Source organism: Pristiophorus japonicus, chromosome 13, assembly GCF_044704955.1.
Source record: "Pristiophorus japonicus isolate sPriJap1 chromosome 13, sPriJap1.hap1, whole genome shotgun sequence".
NCBI classification, from domain to species: Eukaryota; Metazoa; Chordata; class Chondrichthyes; family Pristiophoridae; genus Pristiophorus; species Pristiophorus japonicus.
Window position 1 is genome coordinate 169193925 of NC_091989.1, and position 16920 is coordinate 169210844.

The following is a 16920-nucleotide window of genomic DNA, read 5'->3' on the forward strand; positions in this document are numbered from 1 at the left end:
AGAAGTTTACTGGTCAGTAGCTGAACTACACTGACATCAGGTAACTGAAAGATTGTTCGATAATATGCAGAAACTATAGCCAGCAATTCCTTGTTCATTTATTTCTGATTCCAATTGTTATTTATATTTTAATGCAGATATCTACAACAGCTGTAGTGAGTGGGTATCTACGCCAGGATTTTACAGTTTGATATTATCCCCGCTGAATAACACTACGTCCATTAATTAACTGTACAGGGTGAGGCCACACCCAGAGTACTGCGTAGAGTTTGGGTCTCCTTATTTAAAGAGGGATATACTTTCATTGGAGGCAGTTCAGAGAAAGTTCACTCGATTGATTCTGGAGATGAAGGGGTTTACTTATGAAGAAAGGTTGAGTAGGTTGGACCTATACTCATTGGAGTTTAGAACAATGAGAGGTGATCTTATTGAAGCATATAAGATTCTGAGGGGGCTTGACAGGGTAGATGGAGAGAAGATGTTTTCACTTGTAGGGGAAGCTAGAACTTGGGGGTATAGTTTAAGAACAAAGCGTCGCCCATTTAGAACTGAGATGCAGGGAAATTTTTTCTCTCAGAAGGTTGTAAATCTGTGGAATTCTCTGCCCCAGAGAGCTGTGGAGGCTGGGTCATTGAATATATTTAAGGTGGAGATAGACAGATTTTTGAACAATAAGGGAATCAAGGGTTATGAGCAGCAGGCAGGAAAGTGGAGCTGAGTCCATGATCAGATCAGCTGTAATCCTATTAAATGGCGGAGCAGGCTCAAGGGGGCCATATGGCCCCCTACTCCTGCTCCTAGTTCTTATATTCTTAACACTACTTAAATAATAGCGATTGGTTTAGTGAACAAACAATACAATGAAAACCAGCTACATACCTTAGATTGTCATCCATTAGTAGTCTGTGGACAAGGTGGAATCAAACTCATGTATCAGCTCAAACTCCGACTCAATATCAAGAGTTGTCACTGGGCTGGCCTGATGGAAAAAAAATAATGTGCAAAGATTTTACTGACAACAACTTGCATTTGCATTTATATAGCACCTTTAATGTAGTAATTACTCTAATAATCACTCCACTGAAGCAATCTCCTCTCATATTCAAGCATTAAAAACACTGCTACTCTATAGATTGCATAGATTGATGATTAATGGTGTAATAATTGGGAGAGAATTTCTACGTCAGCGGTAACTTTGTGAAGTGTGTTGGTAATTAGTTGGGAGGTAGTAGACAGAGCGTAGGGATAAAGGGAACATTTTCTGATTAGCAGGATGTGACAAATAGTGTCCCTCAGGGACCTGAATAAGACAAATTGGAATATTTTCTTAATGGAGCTGTGGAGAAGCAAAAAGATTTATGAGTCCATGTACACAAATCACTAAAAACTACTGCTCAGGTACAAAATGTAATCAAAAAGACTAGTGGAATGTTGGCCTGTATCTCAAGGGGCTTGGAATTCTAAAGTGAGGAAGCGATGCTCCCATTGTTCAGCCTCAGCTGAGCCTCAGTTAGACCCCATCTGAAATGTTGCGTTCAATATCATAGAAATTTACAGCATGGAAGGAGGCCATTTCAGCCTATCATTTCCACGCCGTCCGACAAAGATCTATCCAGCCCAAACCCACTTTCCAGCTCTTGGTCCGTAGCCTTGTAGGTTACGGCCCTTCAAGTGCACATCCAAGTACTTTTTGAATGTGGTGAGGGTTTCTGCCTCTACCACCCTTTCAGGCAGTGAGTTCCAGATCCCCACCACCCTCTGGGTGAAGACATTTTCCCTCAAATCCCCTCTAAACCTCCTATCAATTACTTTAAATCTACAGCCCCTGGTTGTTGACCCCATCTGCTAAGGGAAAATAGGTCCTTCCTATCCACTCTTTCTCGGTCCCTCATAATTTTATACACCTCAATAAGGTCTCCCCTCAGCCTCCTCTGTTCCAAAGAAAACTGTATCGAACCTCAGGAAGGATATTTTGGCCTTGGAGTGGATACAGCGCAGATTCACCAGAACGATACCAGCGCTTCGAGGGTTAAATTACGAGGACAGCTTTCATAAACTTGGCTTGTATTCCCTTGAGTTTAGAAGTTTGAGGGGTGATCTAATCGAGGTGTTTCAAATGATAAAGTGATTCAATGAGGCAGCTACAGAGAAATGATTTCCTCTGGTGGGCGAAACCAGAACAGGAACCTTAGAATTAGAGCGAGGCCATTTAGGAGTGAAATCTGGAACTCTCTCCCCCAAAAGGCTGTTGAGGCTGGGGGTCAATTAAAAATTTCAAAACTAAGATCTCTAGATTTTTGTTCGGTAAGGGTAGCAAGAGTAGCAATGGAATAGAGTCAGCGATGATGTCACTGAATGACAGAGCAGGCTCGAGAGGATGGATGGCCTACTCCTGTTCCTATGTGTCATGTATGCAGACCATGTATACTAACTGTATAGCCACACGATGTGTGCCACCAGAGGGCACTGCAGTGGGAGACCTGAGGGTCACCTGCAGAGGTATGCAGGGCCCAGTATAAAAGGCTGCCCACCATGCTTGTGCCTCACTCTGGAGTTACAATAAATGGGACTAAGGTCACAACAGCTGAAGTACAATACTAGACCTTGTGGAGTCATTCATAAGAGTATTAAAGACATAATACTATGCCTATTGTCAGCGTAGTTTCAGTGTTTAATCGAGGCAGGTAACAATATCTTTGTCAGCAAGATGGGGCAGAGGTTATTTATGCCAATTTTCTGCCCCAAATCAAATTGCCCCTCAAAGTCCCTCACACTTCTTAGCCCTTCCCACAGTCTACTACCCGAGTTACAAGTAAGCTAATTTAAATATATTGTAATGAAGGTCAGTGATACTGTAGCCCCATGTTGTGAAGTCAAATAAAAATGACACAGAATTACATAGAATGTACAGAAACAGACCACTCGGCCCAATAGGTCTAAGCATATTGTGTATGTTCCACACAATCCTCCTCCCACTCCTCTTCTTCTCACTCCATCAACAATAACCTTCTTTTCCTTTCTCCCTCGTGTGTTTATCTAGCTTCCCCATAAATTCATCTGTGCTATTTGCCTCAACATCTGCTTGTTGAAGCAGCTTTCACATTCTCATCACTCTCTGGGTAAAGAAGTTTCTTCTGAATTTCCTATTGGATTTTTAAGTGACCATCTTATATTTATGACCTCTAGTTTTGGTCTTCCGTACCCCCCAAAGTGGAAACATCTTCTCTACATCTAACCTACCAAACTCTTTCATAATTTTCAATACTTCTATCGGGTCAGCCTTCAGCCTTCTCTTTTCTCGAGCAAGGAGCCCCAGCCTGTTCAATCTTTCCTGATAAGTATAACCTCTCAGTTTTGGTATCATCCTTGTAAATCTTTTTTGAACCTTCTCCACTGCTTCGCTATCTCTTTTATAATGTGGACACCAAAACTGTTCACAGTACTCCAAGTGTGGTCTAACCAAGGTTTTATACAAGTTTAACATAACCTCTCTGCTTTTCAATTCTACCTCTCTATAAACGAACCCCTGTGCTTTGTTTTTTGATGGTTTTATTAACCTGTGTCACTACTTTTAGTGATTGTATATCTGTACCACTAGATCGCTCTGCTGCTCTTATTTTACAAGCAGTATATGGCCTCCTTATTCTTCCTACCAAAATGCACCAACTCACAATTATCTATATTGAAATTAATTTACCAGTCACACCCCCATTCTGCTTGCCTGCCATAACTTTGGCAGAAGAGCTGTGGAAATCCGGGGAAAATGGCACAAACACCATTGGCGCATTATTTCCAGGGTTTCCGTGGCTCTTTTGTGAAGTTACAGTGGATGAGAGGGGGAAATTGCCGCATAAATACCACCCCAAAACGCTAATCACCGATAAACAAAAAAAAGAAAGACATAACATTAATTCGAGTTAGTTAACTTTTATAACACATACAGTAAATATCTCACTTGCAGTAAATAAATGTTTGTGCCTTTTATTGCCCATTCAATATCCCTTGTGTTCCTGTAAGCTTTCTCTACCTGGTGTTTAAAGACAACATTGTATCACTAATAATGGTCGTTAATCATTTTGCACGATTAATATAATTTAAATATACTTACTAATTTGGTGTTCACTTCATGCATAAATGTTCCACTAAAAATAATATTATTTTATAATGAAAAAGATTCAATATTATTGAAACCATTTAATTAAAATATAATTGTGTGGCCAGAAGGAACCTAAAACCCTACTTGTTCCTGAGTCCACACTAAGATATCAAGAGATAACTGCGAGGCCTTTCTGAACATTTTGAACATTGAGAAGATATCTTCTTTGTCTCCCACCAAAAACTCTACTCTTGCTCCTGATTCCATTCAGTCACACAAGCTTCTCCCTCAGTCTCAACCAGATGCTGCAAAACCTCGAGGTGTTCTGTCCCTATGCTGCATCCATCTGTTCACTTCCACTTCTACAGACACAAAGATTGCAAAAGCAATGGTTTTGGATCTGGACTGGTATTCAGTCCATGCCATGTGACAAAGCTGAGCTCAGAGTTTTAAATAGCTCAGCAGCAACCCCAACAGGAATGCAATGGACCTGCAAGTGCCTGTAAAAACAAAATGAAGGGACTACACAATATTTTGCATTAAATCAACTATTTCATCAAGATGACAACATTTTTCCCAGAAAGTTCTGAACCAGAGACTATCTGTCCTGTGTCGCATTTAGCTCAAACTCACCTAGACTATCACTTTTATTCCTATCACTCAAAATTTAATTTAAAAAACAATTTCATTTTAATTTTGGCAGTAAAGCCGACATATATAGCGGCACTTAACAAAATAGAACACATGAAACATACCCATTGGTCTTTACTTTGATTATAGATCTATTCTGATTACAGATGTAAGAGTCACAAATGGGAGATCACTGGTACGATATTTCTTATTGCCAATTTGTATACACTGTGAAATTATAAATTAGGTATTATGGGGTCAAGTTTCGGGCCGCGCCTAGAACGGCGCAGCCCCAACATGGATGCCTGTTTTTCGCGCCTAAAAGCGCGACAAAAATGTACCTTGCAATTCTCGGGCTCCCTGCAGGTCCCTTGGAGCTCGGCGCGGGGCGCAGACATCAGCGGGGGGCAGAGCCACAGAGTCGCCCCGATTCTGCAAGTGCACGGGGGCGGGGATAAGTCAAATGAGAGAACGTCGTGTCGGCAGTCCTGTGCGTGCGCGTTGGAGCGTGCGCGCACGCGCAGTAGTCCATAAACATTGGCACTCGGCCATTTTTAAAGGAACTTGAAGAAAAGTGCTGATTTGTCTCGTGGACCTCTGGAAAGGCTTGGAATTGAATTTTGGTAATTTTTTGGTGTCTGATGGAGCGCTTTTAGCAGCACTGTTGAAGAAATCACCTGCTGAAATCAGTGAGTGCTGCTTTTCACTGCTAAACTTCCAGAACAGGTGCTGCATAGGTGCATGCAAATTAAGGACTGTGTGTTTTGAAAAATAAGAGTGTCAATTCAATACAACAATGGAACAACGTCCACCAAGAACAAAGAATTTCTTGCATGAGGAAGTGGAGATATTAGTCAACGTCATTGAGCAGAGATGGCAGGAGCTAGATACCAGCAACAGAACTCACATAAAAGTGCCACCTAAGGAAATGAAGAAACGCTGGAACCAAGTTGCAGAAGATTACTGCGCAGTGGTGCATACCATGCGATCTGGAAGCCAGTGTAAAAAGAAATGGCATGACCTTGGTCAAGTAGTTAGTGTAAGTAATATTTTCATTTTTTAATGTAATCGTAATTGTAATGTGACTATCTGTATGTCCCACCCTGTAGAAAGACGCAATACTCTTTGCAGAAGAATTTGACTCACAACAAAAGGGAAGCAACTCAAACAGTCGGAGGCACATCCAATCTGCATCCACTGACACCCTTGGAACAGAGGGTAGCTGCTATGATGAGTCGTACATAGAGAAAAGCAATCGGTACAGCACAAGCTGGGCTCGCACGCGAGGAAGAGGGTAAGTCCTGAAAATGCATCGTGGCCCTTCAAATCAACCTGCTGCCTGGCCTGCTATGTGTGAGAGTACTCATGCTACCCATCCTGCCCCCTCCCTTCCTGTAGAACATTTGATTGTTCTGATGTATTTTGCAGAACATGATGATGATGTTGATGATGATGATGCCAACCCTGAGGATCCTGAAGATACAGAACAAAAACAGTACAACCAGATGTGGACGATCCAGACTGGATGCTGGCAGTGATGACTGAAACGTCTACAGGGGAGAGCTTCCAAATTAATGTTTATGAGCCCCCATTAAGGGGCATCAGAGTTTCAACCCCTTGCATTGGTTCTGGTTCCACCTTCCATGGTTTTGATTCGGATGTTGTGGGTCCCAGTGGTGCTGCTGGTGTAATGCAGCAGTTTACAGCCAGTGCACCACCGTCCGAGCCTGCGCTTCCCACTCGCATAGGTTCTGGTTCCACCTTCCATGGTTTTGATTCCGTCGTTGCGGATCCCAGTGGTGCTGGTGATATAATGGAGCAGTTTACACCCATTCACCCACCATCCCAGCCCACGGTTCGCACTCGAGTGCTATGGTCTGGAACACCGAGCGCCCCACCGTCCCAGCCCGCGCCTCTCTCTCTAGTACTGTCGTCTGGAACCACCGAACGCCCCACCATCACAGCCCACGCCTCTCTCTCTAGTACTGCCGTCTGGAACACAGAACATCCCACCGTCACAGCCCGCGCCTCTCTCTCCAGTACTGCCGTCTGGAACACAGAGCGTTCCACCGTCCCAGCCCACGCCTCTCTCTCTAGTACTGCCGTCTGGAACACAGAGCGTCCCACCATCCCAGTCTGCGCCTTTCTCTCTAGTACTGCCGTCTGGAACACAGAGCGTCCCACCGTCCCAGCCCTTGCCTCTCTCTCTAGTACTGCCGTCTGGAACACAGAGCTTCCCACCATCCCAGCCCGCGCCTCTCTCTCTAGTACTGCCGTCTGGAACATAGAGCGCCCCACCGGCCCAGCCCGTGCCTTTCTCTCTAGTACTGCCGTCTGGAACACAGAGCGTCCCACCGTCCCAGCCCATGCCTCTCTCTCTAGTACTGCCGTCTGGAACACAGAGCGTCCCACCATCCCAGCCCGCGTCTCTCTCTCTAGTACTGCCGTCTGGAACACAGTGTGTCCCTCCGTCCCAGCCCGCGCCTCCCTGTGTAGTGGTGCCATCTGCAACACCGAGCATCTCACCATCCCAGCCCGTGTCTCCCTGTGTAGTGGTGCCGCGAGGCAGACCCAGGCAGAGGAGAAGGAGATTGGAGACACGCTCTCCTGAGATGCAACATGCAACAGATGCGGCTCAGGTTGTGGCATTGGGTATGGAGACCAATGAGCTGACCCGATCACTCATCGGTAGCGTCAGTGCAGTGGGTGAAGAGGTGACGATCCTGAAGGGAGAAATAGCAGTAATGACACGGGAACTTAGGGAGGGAATGTCCGAGGGAGTGCAATCGACGGCACAGGCCGTCAGGGAGGGCATGCAAGTGGCGGCACAGGCCCTCATGGAGGTAGCTACTGCAATAAGGGCACACAGCCCGGCCAATCAAATGACACCCCAATGAAGAAGTGGAAATTCACTGAGATGTGGATGAGAGATGGTTGCAGCCTTTCTTTGCTGCTTTTGTTCTTGTTCTTGATGTAGCTGTAGTAGAGTTTTTCAAATTGAAATTGTTTTGTGAGTTTTGTAACGTTACAACTTATAAGTGATCTTAGGGTTAAGTGATCTTATTGTGTAAATGCTCTCACTTTTTGTAACTTATTTAATTTTGCACCTAAAAAGTGATCTTGAAGTTTAAGTGATCTTAAGAGTGTAAGATTTTTCACATTGAAATTGTTTTGTAACTTTACAAGTTTATTAGTGATCTTAAAGTTTTTAAGTGATCTTCAAGGGTCATATTCAAAAGTAAAGTTTGATACAACAAATATTTTATTACAGTGACGTTAACTTTTCAAAAAATATTTTTTCATTAAAACTGAATCATGTTCCATTAACACAACACAATGTAGGAACAACTCCAAAGAATAAACATGTCCATGCGCAACAGTGGTCGCAGAGCCCTCAGGCATCAGTAATTGAAGTGTTCACGGATGAGCTGCTGGTGCAGGGCTCGAGCAATCGTTAAAGGAGTATGATGGACGGCCCTCCTCCGACCTCGTGCTCCGGCATCAGGCACTTGCATGCTTTCCTGATCGTCGTCATCATCCACATCCTGCTCTTCCAAATTACTATCATCAGGCACTGGACCCTCACGTGGGTCTTCTGGTTCCACTACCAGCTCCCGTTGCCTCATGATGGCTAAGTTATGGAGCATGCAGCACACAACAGTGAAGTGACCGATAATCTGAGGAGAGTATTGCAAGTGGCCTCCGGAATGGTACAGGCATCGGAAACACTGTTTCAATATGCCAATGGACCTCTCAATGATGCTGCGCGTCGCAATGTGCGCCACGTTGTATTGACGGTCAGCTTCCATCCATGTTGCGCATAGGGGCGTCATGAGCCAGGTGGCCAGGCCATACCCTTTGTCTCCCAGTAGTCAGCTCTGCCCTTCTGGCTGTTGCTCAAACATGTCAGATATAACGCTGTCGCGTTGGATGAACGCATCATGAGTGCTGCCAGGGTATCTCGCATCGACTGACATGATGCGCTGCTTGTCGTCACACACGAGCTGCACATTGATGGAGTGGAAGCCTTTTCTATTCCTGTACTGCTCGGAATCCTCCACCGGTGCTCGCAAGGCTATGTGAGTACAATCAATGCAGCCCTGTACCTTTGGGACGGCAGCAATCCTGAAGAAGCCCACAGCTCTCTCATGGATCGCTTGTGCGGTCATTGGGAAATTGATGAAGCCATTTCCCCTCGCATACAGTGCAGCCGTGACCTGGTAAACGCAGGCATGTATTGCACATTGAGAGATGACGCACACATCTCCAGTTGTAGCCTGAAACGATCCCGAGGCAGAGAAGGCAAGTGCAGCTGTTACCTTCACTTCAACAGACAAGGCAATTGGTGTTCTGCTTCTGGGCTGCAAATCTGCTCTCAGCATATCACAGATCTCAACGACAACTTCTCTGCGGAAACGCAGCCTTTTGACACAATCAGCCTCGCTCATGTCCAGGTACGAGCAGCTGGCTCGATATTGCCGATGTGGGTAAGGTCTCCTGCCCATCAGCCGATGGGCTATGACGCTCCTGGTGCAGTGAGCTATAGTCAATTCTCTCCTATGCAGTGAATTGCTGGCGAACCATTGCATAATCCGTGGTGTTGACAATGCAGCACCCATTCTGCAATTACAAATTTAAGTTTCAAACTGGCTATCTGGCTGCCTCCTCCTCCCGGTGCTTTGCACGCCTACCCTGTCCCCTGGCCGAATGGCCTCAGTCTCCTTCGCAGCTCGAAGGCTGCTTGCTGTGTCTTCGGCTGCTGTCAGCCACTTCCGCCGCCCCTATCCCGTGGCCGAATGGCCTCAGCTTCCCTCGCAACTCGATGGCTGCTTGCTGTTTCTTCGGCTGTCATTGAGCCACTGACGCCGCCCCTGTCTCCTACATGGAAGGAAGGCCTGCCTGAAGCACCGCAGCTCGAAGGCTACTGCTGCTTCACACAGGTAGGAATATTCAATATTTTGTATTTGCTTTGTTTATAACTTTTTTATTCAGGATGGCTCTTTATTTGTATAAATAAGACTGTTGAATGCTTGTAGAATTTAATTACTTCCCTTCCCCCTCCCCCCCCCCCACTCCCCCCCCCCTCGTACCCTACGCCTGATTTGTAACCTACGCCTGATTTCTAAAGTGTAGGCAAGGTTTTTCTGAGCATACAAAAATCTACACTTACTCCATTCTAAGTTAGTTTGGAGTAAGTTTTTGCTGCCTAAACTTTCAAAACAGGCGTAAGTGGCCGGACACGTCCCCTTTTGAAAAAAAAAATCTGTTCCAAAATGAAACTGTTCAAACTGACTAGAACTGGATCAAACTAAATGCCGAGAATTGTAATTTCTAAGATACTGCATTCTAAACCAGTTGCTCCAAAAAAATAGGAGCAACTCAGGCTGAAACTTGACCCCTATATAACTGGCCCTCAGAGAATCACAGAATTTTACAGCGTGGAAGGATGCCATTCGGCCCATCACTCCTCTGTTGGCCCTGAAAGGACTATCCACTTAATCCTATCCTCTTACCCCATTTGCCAAATGTGAGCCGTGTCTCAGTGGGTCACACATTTGCCTCTAAGTCAAAAGGTTGTAGGTTCAAATTCCCCTCGAGGGACTTGAATACATTAAAAAAAAAATTAGGTTGACACTCCAGTGCAGTACTGAAGAAGTGCTGCACTGTTGGAGATGCTGTCTTTTGGGTGAGCCATTAAACCGAGGTGCTGTCTGCTCTCTCAGGTGGATGTGGAAGATCCCATGGCAGTATTTCAATAAAGCGCAGGGGAGTTATCCCTGTTGACCTGGCCAATATTTACCCCTCAATCATAGAAATTTACAGCATGGAAGGAGGCCATTTTGACCCATCGTGCCTGTGCCCGCTGACAAATAGCTATCTAGCCTAATCCCATTTTCCAGTTCTTGGTACTAGCACTGCAGGTTACGACACTTCAAGTGCACATCCAAGTACTTTTTAAATGTGGTGAGGGTTTCTGCCTCTACCACTCTTTCAGGCAGTGAGATCCAGGCTAAGTGAGTGGGCAAAAATTTGGCAGATGGAGTATAATGTGGGAAAATGTGAGGTTATGCACTTTGGTAGGAAAAATAAAAAAGGAAATTATTATTTAAATCGGGAGGATTACAAAATGCTGCGATACAGAGAGATTTAAGGGTTCTTGTACATGAAACACAAAAGATTAGCATGCAAGTACAGCAAGTAATTAGGAAGGCAGTAGGAATGCTGGCCTTTATTGCAAGGGGGATGGAGTATAGAAGTAGCGAAGTCCTGCTACAACTGTACAGGGCATTGGTGAGACCACACCTCGAGTACTGCAAAAAGATTTGGTCTCCTTGTTTAAGGAGGGATATACTTGCATTGGAGGCAGTTCAGAGAAGGTTCACTAGGTTGATTCCTGAGATGAAGGGATGAAAGTATGAAGATAAGTTGAGCAGGTTGAGCCTGTACCCATTTGAGTTTAGAAGATTAAGAGATGATCTTAGAAATGTATAAGATTATGAGGGGGCTTGTCAGGGTAGATGCAGAGAGAATGATTCCCCTTGTGAGGGAATCTAGAATTAGGGGACATAGTTTCAGAGTAAGGGGCCGCCCATTTAAAACAGATGAGGAGGAATCTCTTCTCTCAGAGTGTTGTGAATCCAAGGAATTCTCTATCCCAGAGAGCTGTTGAGGCCTGCTCATTCAATATATTTAAGGTGGAAATAGACAGATACTTGAACGATAAGGGAGTCAAGGGTTATGGGGAGTGGGCAGGGAAGTCGCGTTGAGGCCAAGACCAGATCAACCATGATCTTACTGAATGGCGGGGCAGGCTCAAGGGGCCAATGGCCTACTCCTGCTCCTATTTCTTATGTTATTATGTTCCTATGTAAAGTGGAAACCAGAACTGCATGCAATACTCTAGCTGTGGCCTAACTAGTGTTTTATACAATTCAAGCATAACCTCCTCGTTCTTGTATTCTATGCCTCGGCTAATAAAGGCAAGCATTCCATATGCCTTCTTAACCTACCTGGCCTGCTACTTTCAGGGATCTGTGGACATGCACTCCAAGGTCGCTTTGTTCCTCTATACTTCGCTGTGACCTACCATTTAATGTGTATGCCCTTGCCTTGTTATCCCTCCCCAAATGCATAACCTCACATTTCTCTGGATTGAATTCTTTTTGCCACTGTTCTGCCCACCTGACTAGTTCATTAATATTTTCCTGCAGTCCGCAGCCTCTCATCCCTGGTATAGAAACATAGAAAATAGGTGCAGGAGTAGGCCATTCGGCCCTTCGAGCCTGCACCATCATTCAATATGAGCATGGCTGACCATGCACTTCAGTACCACATTTCTGCTTTCTTTCCATACCCCTTGATCCCTTTAGCCATAAGGGCCACATCTAACTTCCTTTTGAATATATCTAACGAACTGGCCTCAACAACTTTCTATGGTAGAGAATTCCACATGCTCACAACTCTCTGAGTGAAGAAGTTTCTCCTCATCTCGGTCCTAAATGGCTTACCCCTTATCCTTAGACTGTGACCCCTGGTTCTGGACTTTTCCAACATCGGGAACATTCTTCCTGCATCTAACCTGTCCAATCCTGTCAGAATTTTATATGGTTCTATGAGATTCCCTCTAATTCTTCCAAATTCCATTGAATATAAGCCTAGTCGATCCAGTCTTTCTTCATATGTCAGTCCTGTCATCCCAGACATCAGTCTGCTGAACGTTCGCTGCACTCCCTCAATAGCAAGAATGTCCTTCCTCAGATTAGGAGACCGAAACTGTACACAATGTTCAAGGTGTGGCCTCACTAAGGCCCTGTACAACTGTAGTAAGACCTCCCTGCTCCTGTACTCAAATCCTCTTGCTATGAAGACCAACATGCCATTTGCCTTCTTCACCAACTGCTATACCTGCATGCCAACTTTCAATGACTGATGTACCATGACACCCAGGTCTCGTTGCACCTCCCCTTTTCCTAATCTGTCACCATTCAGATAATAATCTGACTTCCTGTTTTTACCACCAAAGTGGATAACCTCACATTTATCTACATTATACCGCATCTGCCATGCATTTGCCCACTCACCTAACCTGTCCAAGTCACCCTGCAGCCTCTTAGCATCCTCCTCACAGCTCACACTGCCACCCAGCTTAGTGTCATCTGCAAACTTGGAGATAATACATTCAATTCCTTCGTCTAAATCATTAATAAATATTGTAAATAGCTGGAGTCCCAGCACTGAACCTTGCGGTACCCCACTAGTCATTGCCTGCATTCTGAAAAGGACCCGTTTATTCCTACTCTTTGCTTCCTGTCTGCCAACCAGTTCTCTATCCATGTCAATACATTATCCCCAATACCATGTGCTTTAATTTTGCACACTAATCTCTTGTGTGGGACCTTGTCAAAAGCCTTTTGAAAGTTTAAGTACACCACATCCACTGGCTCCCCCTTGTCGACTCTACTAGTTAAATCCTCAAAAAATTCTGGAAGATTTGTCAAATATGATTTCCCTTCCATAAATCCATGCTGACTTGGACCGATCCTGTCACTGCTTTCCAAATGTGCTGCTATTATGTCTTTGATAATTGATTCCAACATTTTCCCCACTACGATGTCAGGCTAACCGGTCTATATTCCCTGTTTTCTCTCTCCCTCCTTTTTTAAAAAGTGGGGTTACATTAGCTACCCTCCAGTCCATAGGAACTGATCCAAAGTCTATGGAATGTTGGAAAATTATCACCAATTCATCCACTATTCGTAAGGCCACTTCCTTAGGTACTCTGGGATGCAGGCTATCAGGCCCTGGGGATTTATTGTCCTTCAATCCCATTAATTTTCCTAACACAATTTGTTGACTAATAAGGATTTTCTTCAGTTCCTCCTTCTTGCTAGACCCTCGGTCCCCTAATATTTCCGGAACGTTATTTGTGTCTTCCTTCATGAAGACAGAACCAACATCATCTTGGTGAATCTCAACTCCACCTTTATATGATTTAAATTACAGGTGCCAAAACTTGACACAATATTCTAATCTTGACCTAGTTAATAATGTTATAAGTTTTTCCTTTGTATACACACCTCTATTTATAAAAGTTATTGCACCAAATGTGTTTTTTTTAGCTTTATCAACTTGTCCTTCCACATTTAAACATTTGTCTATCTCAGTGAGTAGGACTCTCGCCTCTGAGTCAGAAGATTTTGGGTTCAAGTCTCATTCCAGAGACTTGAGCACAAAAATCTAGGCTGAGGCTCCAGCGCAGTACAGAGGGAGCACTGCACTGTCAGAGGTGCCGTCTTTCGGATGAGACGTTAAACCTCTGCTCTCTCAGATCCCATGGCACTATTTCAAAGAAGAGCAGGGGAGTTATCCCCAGTGCCCTGGCCGATAGTCATCCCTCAATCAACATAACAAAAACAGTTTATCTGGTCATTATCACATTGAGGTTTGTGGGAGTTTGTGTGCAAATTGGCTGCCGCGTTTCTTACATTACAACAGTGACGACACTTCAAATGTATTTCATTGGCTGTAAAGCACTTTGGGATGTCCTGAGGTCGTGAATGGTGCTAGGTAAATGCAAGACTTTCTTTTCTTCCTTTCTTCCATCTCCTTTCCACGGTTTGACCGTCTCTAACATTCTTCCATCAGATGAACAGTTCCTTTGTTATTCCTTGAGTCTATTCCATTTATGCACCATTGCCGGCATCATCCCTATTTTCCAGTGTTATAATAGAATCTATAGAATCTGGGATTAACACTGCCACCCCACCTACTTAACCTTTCCTGAATATTTTGGAAGCAGCAATATTCAGCAATATTCAGCTCCCAGTCCTGCCACATCTTTGCTCGTGCTATTTTCTCATACCCTGATGTATGGTCATGCACTGGACGTGGTCTATCTGTGTAGTGACCACCTCCTAGAGTGTGTGTTCCATGTAGCCTGCAGCTGGTCCTCAGACTCAGATACCTGAAGTTCGAACACAGACGATTGGAGACACTCCTTATATGTGTGGTCATTGCAGCCACATGAAACATCCCGGACCCTTTACACTGCACAGATACTTCACATCACAAACTGTGTGGCATTATAAGAACTTAGTATTTATATTTTTTCATGATATTCCAAATTATAGTTACAGTGTGAATTATCTAAACAGTAATTATTTTCTGTAGAGAGATAAATAAAACCTGTTTTGAAATCTAAATGTAACAAAATACAAATCTGGTGGGCCGCTTGTCCGAATCTCAGAATGTCATCCTCACTGATGCAGCACTTTGCAGCTTGCGGTGTTAAATTATCTTCATACACAATTTCACCTTCAGCTGGAATTAAAGCAAATTAATCCCATCAATTTTCGCGACAATTTTTAATTGCATATACTTCGCATATCAAAAGCAACGTTACAAAGAAACAATCAAAGTTTGCCTCAACAGGGTTAAGGCTCGCAGCTCTTGAAAGCAAACAGTAGGTGCTGTAATTCTACTACCCACCTGCTTGCACTCTCTGCTGCTTTTTTCTTCCCGTTTCCTTCCTGATGATCTGGCTTGGCCCTTTAGCACTGTGAGAGAGGGAGATGCTGTCGGGCATTGCATTACCACTCACCAGAGACTGGAATAGGATAAAGAAAATCCAGTCAAAATTTATCTGGAAAGATCGCTCTTTGACTCACGGTTACTTAAGACAAATACATCTGTAACTTATTTTGCTCCCCCTCCAGTGGAGAGGACTGATAGACAAACAGAAATATTTGGGTGGTGAGGCAGTGAGGTGGTAGGGGAAATGTTAAAGTGTAGTTTGAGGTAGGACTATCATCAAAGCATCATCCTCTGCTCCTACTTGAACCTGGCATTATAGCTAGGATTAGTGATTCACCATCAGGGGTGAACCTGTGTGGAAATTTAAGATGTGCTGGGATTCTGAAATGGCCACAGTAGGGCGCAGGGCAAGGTGCAGTGCCTGGGGCCATCTAAAAATGGCTCTTAGTTCAAAATATAACCCCGGGATTGATCAAGCGATTATTTTCCACTCAGCATACAGTAAATCAACAGCACATTTGGATTTTTTCTCTGTCTCCATCTCTGGGGATAGGCTTTCGACCCAGTATCCACTATAAGCCCACTGACTCCCACAGCTACCTGGACTACATTTCCTCCCACCTCGCATCCTGTAAGGACTCCATTCCATTCTCCCAGTTTCTCCGTCTCCGTCGCATCTGCTCTGACAACGCCACCTTTCACACGAGTACCTCTGACATGTCTAGCCTTTTTCCTCAACAGAAGATTCCTCTCTGCCTTGGTTAACATGGCCCTCGACCGTATCCGTTTTATTTCCCACACCTCTGCTCTCACCCCTTCCCATCCCTCTCAGAACTATGACAGGGTTCCCCTTGTCCTCACCTTTCACCCCACCAGCCTCCACATTCAACGGATCATCCTCTGCCATTTCCGTCACCTCCAGCGTGATCCTACCACAATCATATCTTCCCCTCCCCTCTCCTCTCACCATTCCGAATGGACAGCTCCCTCTGCGACACCCTGGTCCACTCCTCAATCACTCCCAGAAGCCCCTCCCCTTCCCACGGCACCTTTCCATGCAAGCGCAGGAGAGGCAACACCTAACCTTTTACCTCCTCCCTCTCCACTATCCAGGGACCCAAATACTCCTTCCAGGTGAAACAGCGATTTACTTGTACTTCTTTCAATTTAGTATACTGTATTCGCTGCTCACGATGTGGTCTCCTCTACATTGGGAAGACCAAGCGTAGATTGGGTGACCACATTGCAGAACACCTCCGTTCAATCTGCAAGTGTGACCCTAAGCTTCCGGTCGCCTGTCATTTTAATTCTCTACTGCATTCCCACTCTGACCTCTCCATCCTTGGTCTCCTACACTGTTCCAGCGAAGCTCAACGCAAGCTCTTTCGTTTAGGCCCTTTACAGCCTTCTAGACTCAACATCAAGTTCAAAAATTTCAGAGCGTAACCGCTGCAAATCTTTGGCTCCTTTCTGCCCCCCCCCCCCACCCCCCCGCCCCTCAGAGCCTGTTTCTTTCTTTTTTTTCTCCTTATCTCTAATGGCAGTTGGTTATTATCCCACCATTCACACCCTATCTTGACGAATGTTTTTCTAACTCCTGGCATTACCATTTGAATTTGGGCCATCATCCCTTTTGTCTCTCTAATATCTCCTGTCTTCCA

General features: G+C 44.8%; 1 pseudogene; it reads right to left on the bottom strand.

The window, feature by feature from the left end:
- Nucleotides 1–16920, bottom strand: part of LOC139278220 (uncharacterized) — a 179140-nt pseudogene that overhangs the window by 42000 nt on the left and 120220 nt on the right.